Genomic DNA, 24,442 nt, shown 5'->3' with positions numbered 1-24,442 from the left:
AATAGGAGAGAAACAATAAAAATAAGAGCTGAAATCAATGAAATAGAAACCAAGAAAACCATATAAAGAATTAATGAAACAAAAAGTTGGTTCTCTGAATACATAAACAAGATCGATAGACCCCTGGCAAACCTGACTAAAATGAGGAGAGAAAAACCTCAAATTAGTAGATCAGGAATGCAAAAGGGGAGAAAACAAGAAACACCATGGAAGTCCAGGAAATCATCAGAGACTACTTTGAGAACCTATATTCAAATAAATTTGAAAATCTTAAAGAAATGGACAGATTTCTAGATACATATGACCATCCAAAACTGAACCAAGAGGAAATTAATCCCCTCAATAGATCTATAACACAAAATGAAATTGAAGCAGCAATCAAGAGTCTCCCCAAAAAGAAAAGTCCAGGACCTGATGGATTCTCTGCTGAATTCTATCAGACCTTTAAAGAAGAACTGATACCAACCCTCCTTAAACTGTTCCATGAAATAGAAAGGGAAGGAAAACTGCCAAACACATTTTATGAAACCAGTATTACACTTATCCCAAAACCAAGCAAAGACACCTCCAAAAAGGAGAACTATAGGCCAATCTCCTTAATGAACATTGATGCAAAAATCTTCAACAAAATAATGGCAAACCGAATTCAACAACACATCAAAAAGATTATTTCCCACGACCAAGTAGGCTTCATCCCAGGGATGCAGGGGTGGTTCAACATACGAAAATCAATAAACATAATAAACCACACTAACAGAAGCAAAGACAAAAACCACTTGATCATTTCAATAGATGCAGAAAAAGCCTTTGATAAGATCCAACACCATTTCATGATAAAAGCTCTAAGAAAACTAGGAATAAAAGGAAAGTACCTCAACATTATAAAAACTATATATGACAAACCTACAGCCAACATTATACTTAACAGAGAAAAACTGAAACCATTCCCTCTAAAATCAGGAACCAGACAAGGATGCCCACTATCTCCACTCCTATTCAACATAATACTGGAATTCCTAGCCAGAGCAATTAGGCAAGAAGAAGGAATAAAAGGAATACAAATAGGTAAAGAAACTGTCAAAATATCCCTATTTGCAGATGACATGATCCTATACCTTAAACACCCAAAAAACTCTACTCAGAAGCTCCTAGAGGTCATCAATAGCTACAGCAAGATAGCAGGATATAAAATTAACATAGAAAAATCATTAGCATTTCTATACACTAACAATGAGCAAACTGAAAAAGAATGTATGAAAACAATTCCATTTACAATAGCCTCAAAAAAAATCAATACCTAGGTGTAAACCTAACAAAAGATGTGAATGACCTCTACAAGGAAAACTATAAACTTCTGAAGAAAGATTGAGGAAGACTATAGAAAGTGGAGAGATCTCCTATGCTCATGGATTGGTAGAATCAACATAGTAAAAATGTCTATTCTCCCAAAAGTAATCTACATGTTTAATGCAATTCCCATCAAAATTCCAATGACATTCATTAAAGAGATTGAAAAATCTACCATGAAATTTATGTGGAAACACAAAAGGCCACGAATAGTCAAGGCAATACTCAGTCAAAAGAACAATGCTGGAGGTATCACGATACCTGACTTCAAACTATATTACAAAGCAATAACGATAAAAACAGCATGGTACTGGCATAAAAACAGACATAAAGACCAGTGGAACAGAATAGAGAACCCAGATATGAAGCTACACAACTATAACCAACTTGTCTTTGACAAAGGTGCTAAAAATATATGATTGAGAAATAGCAGCCTCTTCAACAAAAACTGCTGGGAAAACTGGTTAGCAGTCTGCAAAAAACTGAAACTAGATCCATGTATATCACCCTATACCAATATTAACTCAAAAAGGATGAAGGATCTTCATATCAGACCACAAACTCTAAAGTTGATACAGGAAAGAGTAGGAACTACTCTGGAGTTAGTAGGTATAGGTAAGAACTTTCTCAACGAAATCCCAGCAGTACACCAACTAAGAGATAGCATAGATAAATGGGACCTCATAAAACTAAAAAGCTTCCGTTCATCAAAAGAAATGGTCTCTAAACTGAAGAGAACACCCACAGAGTGGGAGAAAATATTTGCCAGCTACACATCAGACAAAGGACTGATAACCAGAATATATAGTAAACTAAAAAACTAAATTCTCCCAAAACTAATGAACCAATAAAGAAATGGGCGAGTGAACTAAACAGAACTTTCTCAAAAGAAGAAATTCTAATGGCCAAAAAAACACATGAAAAAAATGTTCACTATCTCTATCAATAAAGGAAATGCAAATTAAAAGCACACTAAGATTCTACTTCACCCTTGTAAGAATAGCCATCATTAGCAACACCACCACCAGCAGGTGTTGGTGAGGATGAGGGGAAAAAGGAACCCTCTTACACTGTTGGTGGGAATCTAAACTAGTACAACCACTGTGGAAAAAAATTTTGCGGCTACTTAAAAAGCTAAACATTGATCTACCATTTGATCCAGCAATACCACTCTTGGGAATATACCCAAAAGACTGTGACACAGGTTACTCCAGAGGCATCTGCACACCCATGTTTATTGTGGCACTATTCACAATAGTCAAGTTATGGAAACAGCCAAGATGCCCCACCACTGACGAATGGATTAAGAAAATGTGGTATCTATACACAATGGAATTTTATGCAGCCATGAAGAAGAATGAAATGTTATCATTCACTGGTAAATGGATGGAATTGGAGACCATCATTCTGAGTGAGCTTAGCCTGGCCCAAAAGACCAAAAATCGCATGTTCTCCCTCATATGCAGACTTTAGCTCTAGGGCAAGTGCAGCACTGTGGTTGGACTTGGATCACATGACAAGGGAAGAGCACATCTTGGTGATATAGGAATAGGCAGAAAACCCAAAACATGAAAGCCTTTGATGTCCCCACTCCAGATGAACTAATACAGAAACCTTAAAGCAACAGAGGTCAACAAGAGAAGGGGATCAGGAACCAGGGTAAAGATCAGTTAGAGATGAATCAACTTGGGTTGCCTAAATGATTTTATTTGATTTTCATTTCATGTCTCAGATGGACCTGTGATAATACACCCATATTTTATGCTCATCCCTCATTCAAAGCTGGTATTTTCATTAGGTATTATCAGAAAAATTACTCTGAAGTAAAGTTAATGGATGACATGCTGAAAACTCTTTCTCTTTTCTGCTCACCAAAATGCACTTCAGGGTCTTAGGTGAGAAACTCCACACTTTACCCTACTTCGTAGAAGGCAAGATAAACTCCTGGGACAAGGACACTCAGAGATAATGGTGAATCACCTTGTGCAGGCACTAACCATGTGTACCATAGAAAATCTTCTGTGTAAACTGATTTGCTTCCCATAGCGTTGTTTATAAACCTGAAAAGGGGAAAAGAGGGTTTTTTCCCTAACCTTTTCACAAAATTTAATACTTTTTCCATTTTTGGAATCATGTATTTCCAGTAAAGATTATTGAAAGGTTATTATTAAAAGGTCATTGCACCAATTAACAAGAGTCAATTGTTGAACCCACATCTACTGACTAGTTACAGTGCTTTATAATTGAGGGAATTTGTTGGGTTTTCCTGAGGCCCTGATGGCCACCTGTAAGTGAGTTCTGTTGTTATTAGATGAGGGCTTTGAGAAGACATGGTCTCAAATGAACAGGAAGGAGTCATGATCCATTTGTACTGTTTAGAGTTATGCACATTTGTTCCAAGGAAAGTTTCCAAAGAAGAATGGAATAAAGTCCTAGATATCACAGGAGCATAGCTTGCTGAAACTTTGACTTAGAAGCATTTATTGAAAAGGCTTGAATATATGCATTTTAAGTACGAATAATAAGGGTTATGTATGATTGTCACAGTAACAGCTAAATGAACACAGAAAACTCTTTTTTGGACAACATAACTTTCAAGTTATATTTTTAAATCATTTCATCCTTAGCTGCTTAAAAGGCTAAGCTAAGTGTGCAGATCTAATTTCAATTTATCTAGGAAATTATGACATCATATCTTCACATGAGCTTTTCCCAATACGCTTTTTGTATTTTTAGCTTTATTTTCCATACTCTTCAATTGATCATTTTATTTTCCTACTTTATTCTAATAAAGTGCTTCAGTCCTTTTGGAGAATTAAAAAAGGTGATCAAGCACATAAATAGACACATAAAAATCTGCTACTCTTCCCTTCCTTTTGTACTTCTTTAGAATTATTCAGAGAAAAATTAACTTTTCTAAAAAGATGTGATTAAAATTAGCAATATTTTTGCAATAATAAATATCAATACTCTAGACCCAATTACTTCATCTTAATTATAAACAGGAACAACCCCAAGTTGTTCCAGCCAGCTATGATTAAGACTCTTCACAACTGAAAGCACAGGCTAGAACTGCATTTTAGTCTTGATCAGTCAATAGTCTTCCATACTCAATACTTATACGGATGAAATTTTACACAACTAGGAGAAAATTGCTGAATCTTGACACTCAGATTTTTATGTCTCTCACACAGAAATGACTAGCCTAAGGATAGATTTGTCTCACTGATTATACATAATATATTAATATAACATATTACAATAGAAAGTAATATTCTTTTTTTTTTCTTTTTTTATTGTTTTATTATTCATATGTGCATACAAGGCTTGGGTCATTTCTCCCCCTTGCCCCCACCCTCTCCCTTACCCCCCACTTTGCCACCTCCCTCTCCCCCCCCTCAATACCCACAGAAACTATTTCGCCCTTATTTCTAATTTTGTTGAAGAGAGAGTATAAGCTATAATAGGAAGGAACAAGTGTTCCTGGTTCAGATAAGGATAGCTATACAGGAAGTTGACTCACATTAATTTCCTGGACGTGTGTGTTGCCTTCTAGCTTAATTCTTTTTGATCTCACCTTTTCTCTAGTTCCTGGTCCCCTTTTCCTATTTGCCTCAGTTACTTTTAAGGCATCTGCTTTAGTTTCTCTGCTTTAAGGGCAACAAATGCTAGCTAATTTTTTAGGTGTCTTACCTATCCTCACCCCTCCCTTGTGTGCTCTCGCTTTTATCATGTGTTCAAAGTCCAATCCCCTTGTTGTGTTTGCCCTTGATCTAATGTCCACATATGAGAGGGAACATACGATTTTTGGTCTTTTGAGCCAGGCTAAGCTCACTCAGAATGATGTTCTCCAATTCCGTCCATTTACCAGCAAATGATAATATTTCATTCTTCTTCATGGCTGCATAAAATTCCATTGTGTATAGATACCACATTTTCTTAATCCATTTGTCAGTGGTGGGCATCTTGGCTGTTTCCATAACTAGGCTATTGTGAATAGTGCCGCAATAAACATGTGTGTGCAGGTACCTCTGGAGTAACCTGTGTCACAGTCTTTTGGGTATATCCCCAAGAGTGGTATTGCTGGATCAAATGGTAGATCGATGTTTAGTGTTTTAAGTAGCCTCCAAATTCTTTTCCACAGTGGTTGTACTAGTTTACATTCCCACCAACAGTTTATGAGGGTTCCTTTTTCCCACATCCTCGCCAAAACCTGTTGTTGGTGCTGTTGCTAATGATGGCTATTCTAACAAGGGTGAGGTGGAATCTTAGTGTGCTTTTATTTTGCATTTCCTTTATTGATAGAGATAGTGAACATTTTTTCATGTGTTTTTTGGCCATTTGAATTTCTTCTTTTGAGAAAGTTCTGTGTAGTTCACTTGCATGTTTCTTTAATGGTTCATTAGTTTTGGGAGAATTTAGTTTTTTAAGTTTCCTATATATTCTGGTTATCAGTCCTTTGTCTGATGTGTAGCTGGCAAATATTTTCTCCCACTCTGTGGGTGTTCTCTTCAGTTTAGAGACCATTTCTTTTGATGAACGGAAGCTTTTTAGTTTTATGAGGTCCCATTTATCTATGCTATCTCTTAGTTGGTGTACTGCTGGGATTTCGTTGAGAAAGTTCTTACCTATACCTACTAACTCCAGAGTAGTTCCTACTCTTTCCTGTATCAACTTTAGAGTTTGTGGTCTGATATGAAGATCCTTCATCCTTTTTGAGTTAATATTGGTATAGGGTGATATACATGGATCTAGTGTCAGTTTTTTGCAGACTGCTAACCAGTTTTCCCAGCAGTTTTTGTTGAAGAGGCTGCTATTTCTCAATCATGTATTTTTAGCTCCTTTGTCTAAACAAGTAGGTTATAGTTGTGTGGCTTCATATCTGGGTTCTCTATTCTCTTCCACTGGTTTTCATGTCTGCTTTTGTGCCAGTGCGATGCTATTGTTATTGTTATTGCTTTGTAATATAGTTTGAAGTCAGGTATCGTGATACCTCCAGCATTGTTCTTTTGACTGAGTATTGCCCTGGCTATTCGTGGCCTTTTGTGTTTCCACATAAATTTCATGGTAGATTTTTCAATCTCTTTAATGAATGTCATTGGAATTTTGATGGGAATTGCATTAAACATGTAGATTACTTTTGGGAGTATCGACATATTTACTATGTTGATTCTACCAATCCATGAGCATAGGAGATCTCTCCACTTTCTATAGTCTTCCTCAGTCTCTTTCTTCAGAAGTTTATAGTTTTCCTTGTAGAGGTCTTTCACATCTTTTGTAAGGTTTACACCTAGGTATTGATTTTTTTTGAGGCTATTGTAAATGGAATTGTTTTCATACATTCTTTTTCAGTTTGCTCATTGTTAGTATATAGAAATGCTAATGATTTTTCTATGTTGATTTTATATCCTGCTATCTTGCTGTAGCTATTGATGACCTCTAGGAGCTTCTGAGTAGAGTTTTTTGGGTGTTTAAGGTATAGGATCATGTCATCTGCAAATAGGGATATTTTGACAGTTTCTTTACCTATTTGTATTCCTTTTATTCCTTCTTCTTGCCGAATTGCTCTGGCTAGGAATTCCAGTATTATGTTGAATAGGAGTGGAGATAGTGGGCATCCTTGTCTGGTTCCTGATTTTAGAGGGAATGGTTTCAGTTTTTCTCTGTTAAGTATAATGTTGGCTGTAGGTTTGTCATATATAGTTTTTATAATGTTGAGGTACTTTCCTTTTATTCCTAGTTTTCTTAGAGCTTTTATCATGAAATGGTGTTGGATCTTATCAAAGGCTTTTTCTGCATCTATTGAAATGATCAAGTGGTTTTTGTCTTTGCTTCTGTTAATGTGATTTATTACATTTATTGATTTTTGTATGTTGCATCCCTGTGATGAAGGCTACTTGGTTGTGGTGAATAATCTTTTTGATGTGTTGTTGAATTTGGTTTGCCATTATTTTGTTGAGGATTTTTGCGTCAATGTTTATTAAAGAGATTGGCCTATAGTTCTCCTTTTTGGAGGTATCTTTGCCTGGTTTTGGGGTAAGTGTAATACTGGTTTCATAAAATGTGTTTGGCAGTTTTCCTTCCCTTTCCATTTTGTGGAACAGTTTAAGGAGGGTTGGTATCAGTTCTTCTTTAAAGGTCTGATAGAATTCAGCAGAGAATCCATCAGGTCCTGGACTTTTCTTTTTGGGGAGACTCTTGATTGCTGCTTCAATTTCATTTTGTGTTATAGGTCTATTCAGGTGATTAATTTCCTCTTGGTTCAGTTTTGGATGGTCATATGTATCTAGAAATCTGTCCATTTCTTTAAGATTTTCAAATTTATTTGAATATAGGTTCTCAAAGTAGTCTCTGATGATTTCCTGGACTTCCATGGTGTTTGTTGTTATCTCCCCTTTTGCATTCCTGATTCTACTAATTTGGGTTTTTTCTCTCCTCATTTTAGTCAGGTTTGCCAGGGGTCTATTGATCTTATTTATTTTTTCAAAGAACCAACTTTTTGTTTCAATAACTCTTTCTATCGTTTTTTTGGTTTCTATTTTGTTGATTTCAGCTCTTATTTTTATTATTTCTCTCCTCTTTGTTTTGAGATTTTCTTGTTCTTGTTTTTCTAGGAGTCTGAGATGTATCATTAGGTTATTGATTTGAGATCTTTCAGTCTTTTTAATATATGCACTGATGGCTACAAACTTTCCTCTCAGGACTGCCTTAGCTGTGTCCCATAGGTTCCGGTAGGTTGTGTTTTAATTTTCATTGACTTCCAGGAACTTTTTAATTTCCTCTTTTATTACATTGATGATCCATTCTTCATTAAGTAATGAGTTATTTAGTTTCCAGCTCTTTGCATATTTTTTGTCTTTACTTTTGTTGTTGAGTTCTACTTTTACTGCATTATGATCAGATAGTATGCATGGTATAGTTTCTATTTTCTTATATTTGCTGAGACTTGCTTTGTGCCTTAGGATATGATCTATTTTGGAGAAGGTTCCATGGGCTGCTGAGAAGAATGAATATTGTGTAGAGGTTGGATGAAATGTTCTGTAGACATCAATTAGGTCCTTTTGATCTATTGCATATTTTAGATCTTGGATTTCTTTATTGATTTTTTGTTTGGATGACCTATCTATTGATGATAATGGGGTGTTAAAGTCTCCCACAACTACTGTGTTGGCATTAATATATGCTTTTAGGTCTTTCAGGGTATGTTTGATGAAATTGGGTGTGTTGACATTGGGTGCATACAGGTTGATGATTATTATTTCCTTTTGGTCTATTTCCCCTTTTATTAGTATGGAATGTCCTTTATCTCATTTGATCAATGTAGGTTTGAAGTCTACTTTGTCAGAGATAAGTATTGCTACTCCTGCCTCTTTCAGGGGCCATAGGCTTGGTAAATCTTCTTCCAGTCTTTCATCCTAAGCCTATGCTTATTTTTGTCGATGAGATGGGTCTCCTGTAAGCAACAAATTGTTGGATGTTCCCTTTTAATCCATTTCATCAAGTGGTGCCTTTTGATGGGTGAATTAAGTCCGTTAACATTAAGTGTTAGTACTGATAGGTATGTGGTGATTCCTGTCATTTAGTTGTCTTAGTTGTTTGAAGGTTTGATTGTGTGTACCTAACTTGATGTTACTCTCTACTGTCTTGCTTTTTCTTTTCCTGTGGTTTGGTGCTGCCTGTCTTTTCATGGTTAAGTTGGGTTTCACTTTCTGTGTGCAGAATCCCTTGAAGAATCTTTTGTAGTGTTGGATTTATGGTCACATATTGTTTTAGTTTCTGCTTATCATGGAAGACTTTTATTGCTCCATCTATTTTGAATGATAGTTTTGCTGGGTAGAGTATCCTGGGGTTGAAGTTATTTTCATTCAGTACCCGGAAGATCCCACCCCACCCTCTTCTTGCTTTTAATGTTTCTGTTGAGAAGTCTGTTGTGATTTTGATGGGTTTACCTTTGTATGTTACTTGTTTTTTTTCTCTTACAGCCTTCAATATTCTTTCCCTAGTTTCTGAACTTGTTGTTTTAATGATGATATGTTGTGGGGTCGTTCTATTTTGATCTGGTCTGTTTGGTGTCCTGGAGGCCTCTTGCATCTGTATGGGAATATCCTTCTCTAGATTTGGGAAATTGTCCGTTATTATTTTATTGAATATTATGCATTCCCTTTGCTTGCACCTCTTCTTCTTCTTCGATGCCCATGATTCCCAAGTTTGGTCTTTTGATAGAGTCAGTGAGTTCCTGCATTTTCTTTTCACAGTTATTGAATTGTTTAATTAATAGTTCTTCGATTTTTCCTTTAATTACCATTTCATCTTCAAGTTCTGAGATTGTGTGTTCTGTTTGTTCTATTCTGCTGGATTGGCCTTCCGTTTTGTTTTGCAGTTCTGTTTCGTTCTTTTTTCTGAGGTTTTCCATATCCTGGGTGGTTTCCTCTTTTATGTTGTCTATTTTTGTCCTGAGTTCATTTATCTCTTTATTCATCGTGTTCTCTGTTTCACTTGTGTTTATACAGTGCTTCTATGGTTTCCTTTATTTCTTCTTTTGCTGTTTCAAAATCTCTATTTTTGTTTTCTTGGAATTTCTTGAGTGTCTCCTGTACATTTTGGTTGACCCTATCCAGTATCATCTCTATAAAATTCTCATTGATTACCTGTAGTATGTATTCTTTTAAATTATTCTTGTGGGCTTCATTGGGTCCTTTGGCATAGTTTATCTTCATTTTGTTGGAGTGTGGATCTGAGTATCTGTTTTCTTCATTCCCCTCTGGTTCCTGTACTAATTTTTTGCTTTGGGGAAACTGGTTTCCCTGTTTTTTCTCTCTTTCCATCATTGTCTTTGGTGTTGTTACTGTCCCTGTACTGTGTGCAATTAAGTATTTTCTAGGGTTTAATAATAATAATAATGGTGATATTTAGAATGGAAGGGTTAGCAGAGATGGAAAGCAAGAATTTAATGAAAAGGGAAAAACAAATAAACAGACAAGAAGGAGAAAACAGAACAAGGAATCAGACAAGAAAGTTTCAAAGGTATAAACAGGGAGCATTAGTGTACTAATCGACAGTAAGCTGAACAGGCATTAGAGAGAGAGAGGATTGAAAATAAAAAATAAAGATAAAAATAATAATAAAAAATAAGTAAATGAATGAAATATATATAATAAAATAAAATAAAATGAAAAATAGAAAATTTTTTAAAAAACCAAAAAACCTCCAAGTCAAATGCAATGAAGTTTCAGTCTTAATAATTTGGGTGTGTGTCTCAGTCCCCAGTCCTGGAGATGGTGCCTCAGATGTTGTCTGTAGTTGTCTCATCAAAGGGGACTCATAAAGTAGAACAAAACTACACACACACACACGCACACACACACTCACACAAACCCCACCAAGTGTCCCAAGTTCAAATGCAATACAGTTTCAGTAAGTTTTTCAGCATGCAGATGTAATTCAGTTTTTCTCTCATCAAAGGTAGGGAGAAAAAGAGAGAAAAAAAAAAAAGAGTCTGGAGACAGTTCTGTGAATGGCTATCTGTGACTGTGGCTTGCCTGCCTGCTGCTCTCAACCAACTGTTGCTGGAGGTATTATTTATGCAGATCTCTGGGGTGAGGTTAGAACTCACCTGGCCCTGCAGGGTTTGTTTACTCAGATTTCTCCTGTGTGTGAGCCTCTGCTACAAGGTTTCCCCTTTCCAAGCACACTGGGGAAGGTGACACTACACCCGCATTCTCAGGCCTGCATGTTTATTTACAGTTCATGTAGGAAGTGGGTCTTCCCCCCTCTCCTGTGCAGTTTTCCTTCCACCACCACTTTTACAAGCTTTCCTGCTCCTGATTACTGGCCGGTGCTGCTGCTCCTCCCAGCCACCATGTTTGTTTACAGTTCACGTGGGAAGTAGGTCTTCCTTCCTCTCCTGTGGAGTTTTCCTCCCTCCGCCACTCTCACAAGCTTTCCCATTCCTGGTTGCTGGGCATGGGCCCCCACTCCCGCCAGAGCCTCTCCTGCCTGCCCAGCTTGTTTATTTACAGTCCTGGGAAGGATTCCCTTCCCCTAATCTTCGGCACTCAGTGCACCCCACCCTCTTTCCCTCATATCTTTATTGTTCTTATTGCTTATTAGTCAGTTTCTCTTTTTTTCCCTGGGTGGAGGTCGGTCTGTCCAGGGGGCTATGCTTCTCTGGCCCAGGCTTGTCTATGGAAGTACCACGGTATCGTGAAGCTCACCTTGTCTACGTCTTCCCAAGCCGTGGGCACGGGTGACTTGCAGCCCGGGGGCCCTCCTTGTTTCTCTGTTTATGTGAAGTGGAGATATTCTGTGCTGGCTGGAGGTGTGGAGGGGTCAAAATTTTGCCTCTTCTCGGTGATTTTGCTTGCAAAGTGTGTCTCCAGCATCTCTCCAAGATTTCACTATAGGAGGCTCACTTTCTGCTTCCTCTCTCTAGCCACTATCTTGGATCCTTCAGAAAGTAATATTCTTAGTAGGAAGCTAGAATTTCTTCCTCTCAAATGTTATTCCCTTGCTTCCTTTGAAGTTCTTGATTTTTCTATCACCTCTCTTCCTTCTTTTATCTTCCTTCATGTATTTTTGTCAATAAACAACATAATAGAGAAATCGTGTATTATTATAAGAATATTTTTTAGTTGACTATGCTTGCATGACAGTCAAAAGACAACAATGTCCCATGACCAAGAACATCCGAGTTTATACCCAGAGCCAGAAGAATGAATATAAGTCACATGAAGTGATGTTGACTGACCAAGGATGAAAACTAGGACTCCTCTGTGCCCTTAGATAATGTTAAAGGCAGTGTTGCTAAACTAAGTGATGTCTTTAGACTTGGGTACACCTCCATTTGAATGTCAATTCTGCCATTCATCACCATGAAAACTTGGACAAACCCTTAAACCTCTTGGAGGCCTCTATTTCCTCATCTCTAAAATGATAACACCACTTAGGTCATCATAAATTAAATACTTCCTTTAAAGAAACTCTAAATGTCTGAAAAAATAAGTTTTTGAAATGATATATTTGGAATTACATGTTCATTCATTGAAAAATACTTTCTGTGCACAAGCACTATATAATCTACTTGTGACAAGAAGGGCAATGTGTCATCTCTGCCCTTATGTAGCAAAATGTTATGTAGGTATAGGCCTAGAATTATCTGGGCACAATAGACTAGGGGAGTCTAGTCACTTCTCAATAGACTAGGGGAGTGCTCACATGGTAGAGTGCCTGCCTGTCATGCATGAAGCCCACAGAACTTCTCATTAAATGTTCTAAGCTATTTTAGAGACATAGACTTCTGATGGTGTTGTGATCACTTTACAGTTAAGATGCCAAGAAAGCTTAAATACTATGTCACTGGTAGGAATCCCTCTCATCTTGTTAGTAAGTATGATATCCAAGGAATAAAACAAATAGGAATAAAAGGACATAGGTTACTGTGTTCTTCAACTAATAGCCCTAGCTGAAAGCTAAGTTGAAAGGTCGAGTGTAAGTTTTATATCTAAATGGGACTTCACATGAAGAAATTCAGCATGTCAAATTTTGAGACCGTAAGTCTCAGTTGTACCCAAAAGGGATATACATATATGACTGAGGTCCTTTTACTCACCCAGACACTGCATGAGAGAAAAGCCACCAAATTTAAGAGGAATCTCTAACTTTGCTTACCAATTCTGCAACATGCTATGAAAAAGGAAGTAACTGTGAGAAATTCTGGACCTTAACTCTTCACTTTGAATTTATAACCAATTATTGCACACACACAGTTGAAATGCCCACTAGCAATTATGTGTGAGTAATAACTCTGGATTTAAATGATCAGATTAATATCTTGGTTTGCAGTGTGAATAGGGAAAGTGGTTGCAAAGAACTAGGTGAGCATAAGTAGATTGTGAAGAAGAAATGTGGCTAAACGTCTTTCCCCAGAGAGATACAATGCTGACAATTCATCTTGTATTATTAAGTTGGAATTTAAAATATTATCAAGAAGATATCTACAGAACTCAAAACAGTATATGCAACTTGTATTACTTGACAAGACCTAATTTTATAAATAAACAACAGTAAAAACCAGACTTCAATTTAGAAAAAGTTCTAGATTCTGTCCAGAGAAGTAGGGGAAATGGTGGAACTAATCTTTACTATCACAAAGAAAAACATTATGATCTATGTGGAAACTGTGTTCATGAGAAATTATAAGACACACTAAGTTTTAGTGTTGAAGATTGTAAAAAAAAAAAACCATAACTCCACTAGGTTTGTTAAAGATGCAGCATGAAGGAAAAGCTATCAGTTCCATAGATGTGGGGATCAAGATCATGAGGAACAGATTCTAGCTGTACAGGAATAACAAAGAACTCAACAAATAACGATTTTTTTCTTGAGAGAAGGTCAGGCACTTGTAAAGAGACCATTAAAAACATGAACAAAATTCTATTAAATAACCTATCATTACAGGAACAGTTTAGCCAATGTTCCTGATCAAGGAAACCTCCAAGTGTCTTCAGAGCAGCCATACAAGTTTCCCTGTAAGGGCCTGGTTGATTTGCTTCCCATTCCACCATTGTGTCCTCTTGGTCCTTGTCAAGCTCTGAGGCTTCCATGCTTTGTTCTGCTTTCCATCTGCAGAGAACCCAATAATAACAAATACATGTCTTGTAGTCATAAATTCCTTTTATTCATCTCTTCATCTCTATTAGCTTAAATCTACAAGTGCCTCCAGCTGGTACCTCAAGCCTGCCTTTAAACAAGGCATTGATTGTGTTTCTTGTGGGCATGCCAGATTCACTGAACCAATGACCAATGTATGGTACTGTGATATGACTTCAATAAGGATGGTGTATGTTTGTAGGACTGGCTCCACTCATCACCATTTCTGTTGACTTTTTTTGGTAGATTTTGTACTTCTCTTAACTCTGCAGTTTTAGACTCAACTAGACTTCCGAGCCCAATTTCCCTAAACAGAGAAATGCAAGGGGACAAGAAGTCTACTGAATTACCTGCATGATGGTAATCATCCTGGAGATCAGTAAGTAAAAAAGTAAAGAAAAAGATTGTTATACTGGTGAAAAAATTCAATCCTGATTAGCATGAATGTATGTCTATAGTTATTAATACATAATGGGAACATAATTCTAGATAACATGTGATTCAGATAGACTGATGGATAAATGAATAGAAATAAATAACATGATAGCAGTGAGGTTAGATTATGCATATTAAATCAATTAAAACTATTTTATTTACAACTACTTGAATTTAACAGAACAAAAAGAAGTTGTACTTAAACTATAGACATTTTGAATGTTCTATGTTCCATATAAAAATTTAATTTCTTTGAAAGTCTTTAAGAAAAAAAAGTAATGTGAATAGAAGAGAGTCATCATGTTAATGAAACATATATTTGTTTTGAGCAGAATCTGTTTCCTCCCTGATATAATATATAAGCAGACTGTAACCATTACATCGTTCCTACATTCTCCTCTCTGCTTCTTATTTTTGTTACTTATACTGATATACAACTATAACACATTATTCCTGCCAAGTGACATTCAGTTCTGCAACCATAATTAATTCATCTTTTCACTGATTGAATTTAACCACCTACTATGTTTGTTATTACATTTGTTGACTTTTCCAGAGGGTGCTTGGGTCTATTACTTCCAAGTCATTTCAGGTTGTTGACTGTATGATGGGATGGGGAAACATACATTTTCTTAAGCCAAATTATCTGCGTTCAAACCCTAGCTCTTTCAACATCTTGATATGAAATCTTAAAAAATGAAATTGCTACACTCGGTTTGATTTCCTCAGATATAAACTGGAGATAATACTTGGGTTCCTGCTCACTAAATTATTGTGAGAATTAAAGATAATAATACCTATAATTCATGCAGGAAAGACTTTAACCCAGAACAACTATTCAATGAATTCTAGCTGCTCTTCTTATTAGCCGGAAAATGTCCTCTTGTAACTTCATGTTTGAATGGCAACTTGCTCACATAATGTTTTTAGATCATTCTTTCTTTCACATTTTGCCAGAACATTTTAGACAATTATTTGTTTTCTTTTGACTCTAAATATAGCAAGGCAATCTTTTTCTTCCTGTTGTTCTTTGCTTTTCTTTCTGAGTGCCTAAAGTAATTGTTCTAATCTGGGAAGTATAATAACTAGACAGAATAGATATGTAAAATGCTAATATCAATCAGGTTTTATTTATATTTTCAGTATAATTGTGTTCCTTAGTATAGGAAAGTCTTTTATATTATATTCAGTGCTATTGAAAAAAAAATTTAGCCTGGATAGTCTATCTTAGGATCTACAATTATCACTAAATAGTATTGTAAATTTCAACAAACATATTTACTACTTTACTTCCTTTGAACTCTGTTTTGTCTTTATTTTGAGGCACTGTAGTTACTTCATATTTCCCCATTGATGTAATCTCTCTTTTTTCTTGACTTCATGCTTTGCTCTTCACATCCTTCTTTCCATATGTTTGCATATTTGTCTGACCAACATACTGAATCTGTGTAGCTTTCCTCATCACTTCATGATGCTTTAGAGCTGCTTCCTTTTCTTTCATTTTTTTTCTGGTAGCTTAAGGGAGCTGGTCATGAAGTAAGGACAGCCTAGATAAGACTCTATGCAGATCAAGCTGGACACCTAGCCTCTTCCTTCTCTTCTGGGCATCTATTGTCTCATCCTTCCACACTGCAAGGGATATTCCTACTTCAATGTACTTCTGAAACACTCAATTGTATGCTATTAAGAGTCTTATACTTCATAATATTCTTTACCTTCACCAAACTTCTTACTTTCTATATCATCTCTTCTCTCCAAAACACACATATATGCACAGTTTATAATCTCTGGAAATCAGACTATATACCATTAATTAAGACTCATTTAGTGCCTGTTATAATAAATACTTTAATGAGCAAAGATATTTATATACAAAAGGAAGCCATTCACTAATTACATAACTGATGTACATATATAATTTATATACATATAAATATAATTTAACTAATTTAGACACAAGTAACTTCAATTAAGAATTTATCTGGAGTAGCCCAATATACGTACTCAAATTTATCTCAGACTTTCTAGTTTGCTTTCCTTTATAGTTGAAATGAAGGCTGAAGGCCATTGATAGTAAAGATAATCCACAAAAATATTGATATATCATTTATGAAATGAACATTTCACATATTTTCTAATAAATTGCATTAGTTTAAAATCATATTTTAAAGTATATTATACTTAATTTGTAATGATAGAATAATATAAAATAACAAATGAATCTTAAATTTCATTATTCTTCAAAACCTAAATAATCCTGATTATAAAATGTAAGGGTAATGCACAAGTTACTATTGAGCAAATTTTAATGCAAATTTCTCCTTTAATCTATTAATCCCAGACATGCTGAATGTTTCAATTATAGGAGAACAATCAAAAGGCAATAGAGATCATTTTAGATGTACTTAGTTTTAACTTGTTGGATATGAGTAATCATACTTTGAACAAGCAATTGGGTTTACCAAATAAATATCATCATACATGAAGTCACACTATATCGTCTATGGAAAACTTCTCTCACATTGTAGTAAGTAGTAATGGATATACATTTCACAAACCATCATCCAGAAAAGGCTCTGAAACCTGATGATATGGTGTCTATTTAATTAAGATATTTGTAGTCAACATTGCTAGCACCTTGCCTAATGTCTATTCATTGCTTTTTTTTTATGTTTAGACCAAGGCTTTTATTTCTTTTCCTTTTTTTAATTTATTTATTCACATGTGCATATATTGTTTGGGTCATTTCTCCCTCCTGTCCCCACCTTCTCCCCAGTCTTTTCCAGGCAAAATCTGTTCTGAGCTTTTCTCTAGTTCTATTGAAGAGTAGAAATAAACAATAATAAGAAAGACTTAGCATTTTTGCTAGTTGAGATAAGGATAGCTATACAGAGAGATTCCTAGCATTGCTTTCATGTACAAATGTGTTACAACCCAAGTTGATTTATCTCTAACTGATCTTTACACTGGTTACTGATCCCCTTCTTGTGTTGATCTCTCTCTGTTGCTTTAAGATTTCTGTATTAGTTCCTCTGGAGGAGAGGCATCAAATGCTTTCATGTTTTGGGTTTTCTACCTATCCCCATACCTCCCGTATGTGTTCTCCCCTTGTCATGTAACCCAAGTCCTACAACATTGCTGTATTTGCCCTCAATCTAAAAATTGCATGTGAAGGAGAACATACAATTTTTGGTCTTCTGAGTCTGGCTAACCTCGCTCAGAATGATGTGGCTTTTTTATAGCCACAAAATCCTACTTTTCTGAGATGGCAACAAAGCTAATTAAAAATACTTAGCTTTGCAAAATTTGATGCAAGTCAGATAAACGTATGTAATACTTTTGGCCAATGAGATTAAAGAGGAAATCATGTTTGTCATTGAGTGTAGCTTCCTATAAAGCTGGTGACAAAGGTATACTCCCTTGACAGGTCCAACCCAGCTTTTGACCTTTTGCTCCTCTCTGTTCCCTTAGAATACTTCAGGATATGCTGAAGTAAAGAAGCCTACATTTAAAGATAACATGCTAAAGATGACTGACCAGAAAAAACTAAAAGAAATGGGTTATATGGCAGCATTGATTTTTCTGCAATGCCAGTCTTGAATGCTCCACCTCCAGGGTTTTATTATATGTGAAAAATACATTGCTTTCCATTTCAGCCCCTGCCTTATCAAGTTTCCATTACCACATGTCAAATGTAGTCTTGACAGAAATTTTTATATTGGTTTGTTTAGAATAATTTTCTTATTTATGATTTATAAGTAGCACTTATATAAACTTTGAAACCTTGTTTTCTCTAACTCAATCTTTCAACAGTTAGATTCTTCAGTATTAAATAGTCTCAATGGAATTAATTTAAACTGAAACAAATTATATTTTAAAAATTCAATTTGCAAAAGATTGTGCACTATTAAATATGTAATGATTGCTATAAACTGTACCAAGAGCTTCTGCTTTCCTAATTCAATCTACAAATATTGGCACTGGTACCTAATATTGTTTCCTTTGGGAAAGTGGAGGAGATGGAAAGGAATGGCATAAAACTTACTCATTTACACAGCGACCACTGAGTGATGACTGGACCACTGTGAAGAGGCTGACTGATGAGCAAACAATTCAGGGAAACACCACATAACTATAAAGAGAATCATTTAAATTTTAAAATTCTCCTTTATAAAGCTGACCATTATGAGTCAAGTACTTAAAAATATGACTTGTTCTGTGCCAAAAGAAGCTTGAAAAATGCTAACATCCCAGCAGTAATAGTGATTTGGATGTTCATACCACCTCAAATTCTTTATTCAGAGAAGCAAAGCATAAATTTTTAGAAATTCTACTCTACTTATTCCTGCCTGTGAAGTTCTTCTTTATATTGTAGCAATATAAGAATCAATATATGTAAACCATGCCATTCTAAAATGGATTAATTAAAATATTTTTATTAGTATATAATAGTTTTATAGAGATAATATATATTATAACATTTATATATGTACTTACAATATATCTGAATTAAATTCACCCCCTCCCTACATAGCTCCCCCTCATCCTGCATCCCCCACTTCTTAGAACAATTTCAACATGTTTCCTTATTCTGTTTTTATACACAAATGTAAAGTACATAAATTTTGATGTATAGTTAATTTAGTAAATACCAAAGGGCAGTGTAATGAGGGTAACATGTTTCTGTCAGAGTGAACCATGTGTTAAGCCTGGTCTACAAAAGCCTGTGTCACACAGTGTTCAGACTTGTAGGATCACAAGTCTTCCAGATCAGTTAGAAATAAAGAGCTTCAGGAAAAAGCAAGGACCTGATGCTTTTCTCAAGCTACCTGGTAACGAAGTCAGGGTGTAGGCAGAGTGGATTGCCCCTTTGCAATCTTAGTTAATATCCACTTTTCTATTTAAAAGACAAACTGAGCCACCACAGACAATTAGAAATACTTGTATAATATTTGACTTTCCTGATGAAAGGAATCAACACTTCAGTGCAAACTGCTATTACTCCTGTGAAAGTAAAGCAAACACGAAGAAAGAACAATTCAGGCTCCACCTGGGTAGAGACTGTTCTCTTAACCATTCCTCATTGAGGGTTTTCACCAAAGAGCAGAATGAGAAATTACCTTAAAACTCTATTTTGCCTTATTTTATAGAATCATCACTCACTTATTATTCTGAATTAGCAAACAAAATATATTTATTCTGTGGGATATGCAGTTATTTCAAAAAATTTCTTCTGCTGTTTAAAGTTTATAGAAAGCTTTTTTTAGGTATTGAGTGGTTCCTAATTGACTCATCCCTCAAGATTCTGATCACTTCAGTGGGAAACATAAAGGGGAGGCACTTTCATAGATACCCATCAACTAATTGTATTTGTCTTAGTGTGTCCCTTCTTTCTCTTCCATTCCACTTCCTTCATTCTCACAATCCCTGTAAGAACTCTGTGACATAAGTTTTGCCAGCATAGTTTTCATTTTATAATGAAGACCCTAAGACCTAGCAACCAAACTGCCTGGACCATATGGTGCTTTCCTTGTAGAAATTAAAAGAAAACTTAATGCCTAAATTGCCAGACACTTTTAGTATATTGAGATGAGAGAAAAATTTGGACACCATTTTTGATAAGAAAACCAGACCATCTGAATCCTTCAGCTATAACCAGATTTCCTCCTTGCCTGAGCTAATATCAATATTTATTCACAAAAGAAATGTAAAAAGTCATATGCTTTGGAAAAAAAATCACAGATTTAACCCCTTTTGCTTCACCTTGAGTATCTGCACACTGAAAGACTTCAGAAAGGACACTGATAGATGCCATGCCTTAGGATGGTTGGATTGTCATGTACAGTTATTGCAAGAGCATTTTACTCGATGTCTACAAGATAGTGACAAACACTAATATATTTGTAAATTCTAAAAACAGATCGAAAGAGAAAGGAATTTCCACTTCTCTCTTAGTTAACCACTAAGTCTTAAATACCATGCTCACACATTAATCATATTTTACCTGTATCCAAGCATATTTTAAAGACTTTTAACACACCTTAATTTTACAAAGGGGTTTCACTGTGATATTTACATACATGTACAAAACATCCTTTGATCAAATTCATCCCGTTTACTCTTTCCTAACTCTCCAACTTTCTCCCCTTTTAAACAGGTTTAGTGGGTTTCATCATGCTATTTTCACACATGTAACCTTTTATCACCCTCTCTTTTCCCCCTGGCCCACTGGTTACCTCCTAAAACAGTCCCATTTTACAATCATGTCATTTTTAAAAATTTTTATGTCTAGACTCTGTGTATGAGCAGAAACATGTAATGTTCATCTTTCTAAGCTTCAAATACATTTTAACAAGAATTTGACCAGTGAACACCTAAAATGATTTAAATTTTGAAACAATTATAAACTTGCAAAAAACTTGAAAGGAAGGAAAGTAAATTTTTCCTGAATAATTTGAAAAGAAGTTTCCAACCTAATGTTAATCACTCTCAAATACTTAAATCATATGTGTGTGTATTTTCTACCAAAAAAAGGAAAATCAAGAGAGGAAAAAGGAAAGAATGAAGGAAATCTGGAAGGGAGGGAAGGAATACAAATACTCATAACCATCAAATTCAGGCCCTATCCAAATTTTATCAATGATCTCAACAATATCCCATATAAGAAACAGACCAAATCAGAATTATAGGTTGCATAATGTTACATTTTAGTCCCTGAAAGTTCTTAATCATATTGATTTCATGACCTGGCAGTATAAAGACTATAAGCATTATCAAGTATAGAATTTCTTTCAATGTTGTTTTCTTGATACTAGATTAAGGTTATGTTTGATCTCCAGCACCCCCTTCCCCCCAAAAAATTTCAAGCTAGCATCTCTACTAGGTATAACACAGAAAAAACAATGTGGTATTCTTTTATGCTATGAAATTGTGCATGATTTAGATTTTTACCATTACTAACCTCTCAATACCTTTATTTCTTGAGTAAAGTACAACAAGCCTCTTCACTGTATTTTTTAACTTCCTAGACAGATGTTCTACCACTTGAACCAGTCTGCTAGATCTTTTAGTGCAGGCAGTTTTTGAGTCAGTTTTGACTAGTTTGGCTTTAACCTCTGGCTGGTCTGGACCATGGTTCTCCTATTTGTACTTCCCTGTATAGCTGAGACAAAAGGCACCCACCCCCACACCCAGGCAATGGTTGAAATGGGGTCTGATGAATTTTTTGCCCAGATTGCCCTTGAACTGGATCCACCATCCTCCTCATCTCTCCTTGAAAGTGTAGGCTTGAGTCACACTGCCTGGCCTATACTATATTCACAAATCCTTTTGCACTTAGTATTTTGTTGGAAGTAAGCATGCATTTCCTTATTAAAATTTCAATTTATTCATATGAGTATTTACAACTTTAGTGGTTCATGATTTCAAATTTTCCCTAAATGAGATATAATTCCTTACTGTCATTTCTTGTTTTGAATTTCTAATTATCTCTCTCGGGGCCAATGGTGGTTCTTTGGAGGAAACAACCTATCTTATGCTGAGTAACCTATATGAAATGGTTTAAATGATATAATTTTAAATTTATAACTTGAATGATAAATCTATAAAATCTGTGGATGTGTAAGCATGACAGATAATGTTGCTTCTGCAACACATATTTCCTTCTTTTTCTTTTTTAGGAACTTGAGCCCTCAAAGTACTCAGCCATAAATTATAATTGACAGTTTACAAAAAACCTGTTAGGGTTCACAAGGGGCAATTCTTACTCATAGGGAGTGTATGACATACTATGGATGTACTGATGGCTTCTGAATGATTGGAAAGAACAACTAACTTTTGGAAAGCAAGATATAAAACAATCTAGCATATTGAAGAACTGTCCCACCCAAATTTCCAAACAACATTCATTGAGAAGCAGTGGTCTGTCTAATATCGCAGTCCAGCCCCCATTTTCCCAACTTCTCTTGCTGCTTCCATGTGGTCACAATACCCAATTCTGATCAATGAAACTTCAACAGGAATATGTGGAGAAGTTTTAGCAAAGCTAGTTTCTTCTAATGAAAGGATAGTCATAGATGTTATCATCATGTTTTTCCTTCTTCTTCCTTGAAGGCATCCACCTCTGTTCAAGAAAACTGTAGGATCACTGACAGTTGCATAGTTGAAGGGTGGAGCCACAGTCACCCCTCCCTTGCTCTAGTTATGAGCGAAAAATAAGTTCCTCTTGCTTAAACCACTGAAGTCAGGTTTTCTGTAACATTCTAAAAATTAAAGGTGGTATTTTTATTCTAAGAAGATTAAATTCAAAGCAGTAGCTCAAGGAAAAGTTGACTCTGAGGGATGTTCTGCTTGGAAGAAATGATGACAATTTTTTCTTCCAATCTAACTCTAAGATTCCCAGGTTGGATAGTGATGACAGAGGGGAGAAGTAGCAGTGTCTCCTAGTTTGGTACATTGTGCATGGCAGACATTCATTAAAGTTGAATACCTTGGATGCTGCTACATATTATCCATTTGACTGGGGGCCACCATGCCTTTAACTTGTGGAGAGGTTAAGAATTTAGTCTCAGGTCTTCAGAAAAACCTTTGTTGATACCACTTCCTGAAGTCTTGACACTGAGAAAGGTTTTTAGCTTCAGATTCTTCACTTAAATGAAACAGTAATGTTTCCTACTTAATTTGACTGTTTTAAGGATTAAATGAACTAACACTTTTATATTTCTGGGTCCAGATATCATTTGTGCTTAATAATTTATGAAAATAATGCAAGTAATTTAAACTATGCATAAAATGCTTGCAATATTTGTTTAAAAAACACAAAATGGACATATTAGACAGACTGATTAAATGCTGAGATAATGGTTTTCTTAAATGAGAGATCTAACATAGCACATACTTATAGGATTTATTAAGATAATACATTTTGAGGATGTTTTAAAATAAACAATGCAATGTCACCATTTTTATAATTGTCAGAAATCTATATTCAATTCAGGATCATGCTATATTTTTGAACATTTGATTATTTGCAATGATATCTTAGTAAATTTTTTTGATAGTACTGGGGCTTGAACTCAAGGCCTTATCTTGCTAGGTAGGCACTCTACCACTTGAGCCACACTTCCAGTGCAAGGCAATGTAAAATTCAAGTTCGACAAATGTTATTGACCCACACTGCTTGTAAAGCTAAGAATAAAAGATAACACTGAGTTCTGAGTCATATAACGCAAAGTAAATATGCATAGTTTTATATCTTTTTCAAATTACAAAATTTAACTATTAGTAAACAGGAGTAAATTCCTTATTGAATCATCCTTAGTGGAAATGTTTTCCCACTAAAAGACAGACTGTTAAATTTAATTATTCTAATTATCAATCAGCACACTAACTTCACTTTAATTCCTTTGAAATTCTTATCATGAGCTAATAATAATGCTAATTTTTGTAATTTTCTTCTAAATTATCTTTATCTCTAGAACATTGTATATTCTGTGAATGTTTGCAACCATTCCTAAAGTATTATCATTACCAAGAAAAGGTACTTAATATTATAAACAGAAATACATATTATAAATACAATATATAAAATAACACATAATAATCACACATTAATATAGCAGGAAAGAAAATGAGAAAATTTGGAAATTCACCTCAGGAGCCTTTAAAGGAGTTGACAGGGAGTTTAATGTTTGTTTCTCCACTAGTCCATAAGCTCTGAGAGAGTAGATACTGCCTTCTCCTTGTCCGTTTAGTCCTAAACTCCAAGCCCACTGTCTGGAATATAATAAGAACTCAATGAAGGTTAGTTGAATTGCATTCAGTTGATCCTAACTGTGCTTTCTAGAAACATAATGGAAAACATACAAAAAAGGTACTTTGGAGTTGTACTTCCACAAAATGAACCCTTAAGTACATAAAAACAGCTTTCATGGTTTCTTAGGAATGTTCGCCTCCTGGCAGAACATTCATTCCCGTTTCCAAACTCCATGCTGTTTGGCAGCTCATCTCCAGA

At 35.3% G+C, this 24,442-nt stretch overlaps 1 long non-coding RNA gene across 1 annotated transcript; it reads right to left on the bottom strand.

The window, feature by feature from the left end:
- Positions 1-13,359: 13,359 nt before the first annotated feature.
- Positions 13,360-24,327, bottom strand: LOC141423034 (uncharacterized). The gene is made up of 3 exons (XR_012447696.1): positions 24,081-24,327; positions 18,476-18,562; positions 13,360-13,968 (listed from the first exon to the last, which is right to left on the bottom strand). It is a non-coding gene; the product is annotated as an uncharacterized lncRNA (long non-coding RNA).
- Between the last annotated feature and the right edge of the window lie 115 nt (positions 24,328-24,442).

The sequence above is a fragment of the Castor canadensis genome, chromosome 5 (assembly GCF_047511655.1).
Source record: "Castor canadensis chromosome 5, mCasCan1.hap1v2, whole genome shotgun sequence".
Classification (NCBI taxonomy): Eukaryota; Metazoa; Chordata; class Mammalia; order Rodentia; family Castoridae; genus Castor; species Castor canadensis.
This window is presented reverse-complemented; position numbering and strand designations above follow the sequence as displayed.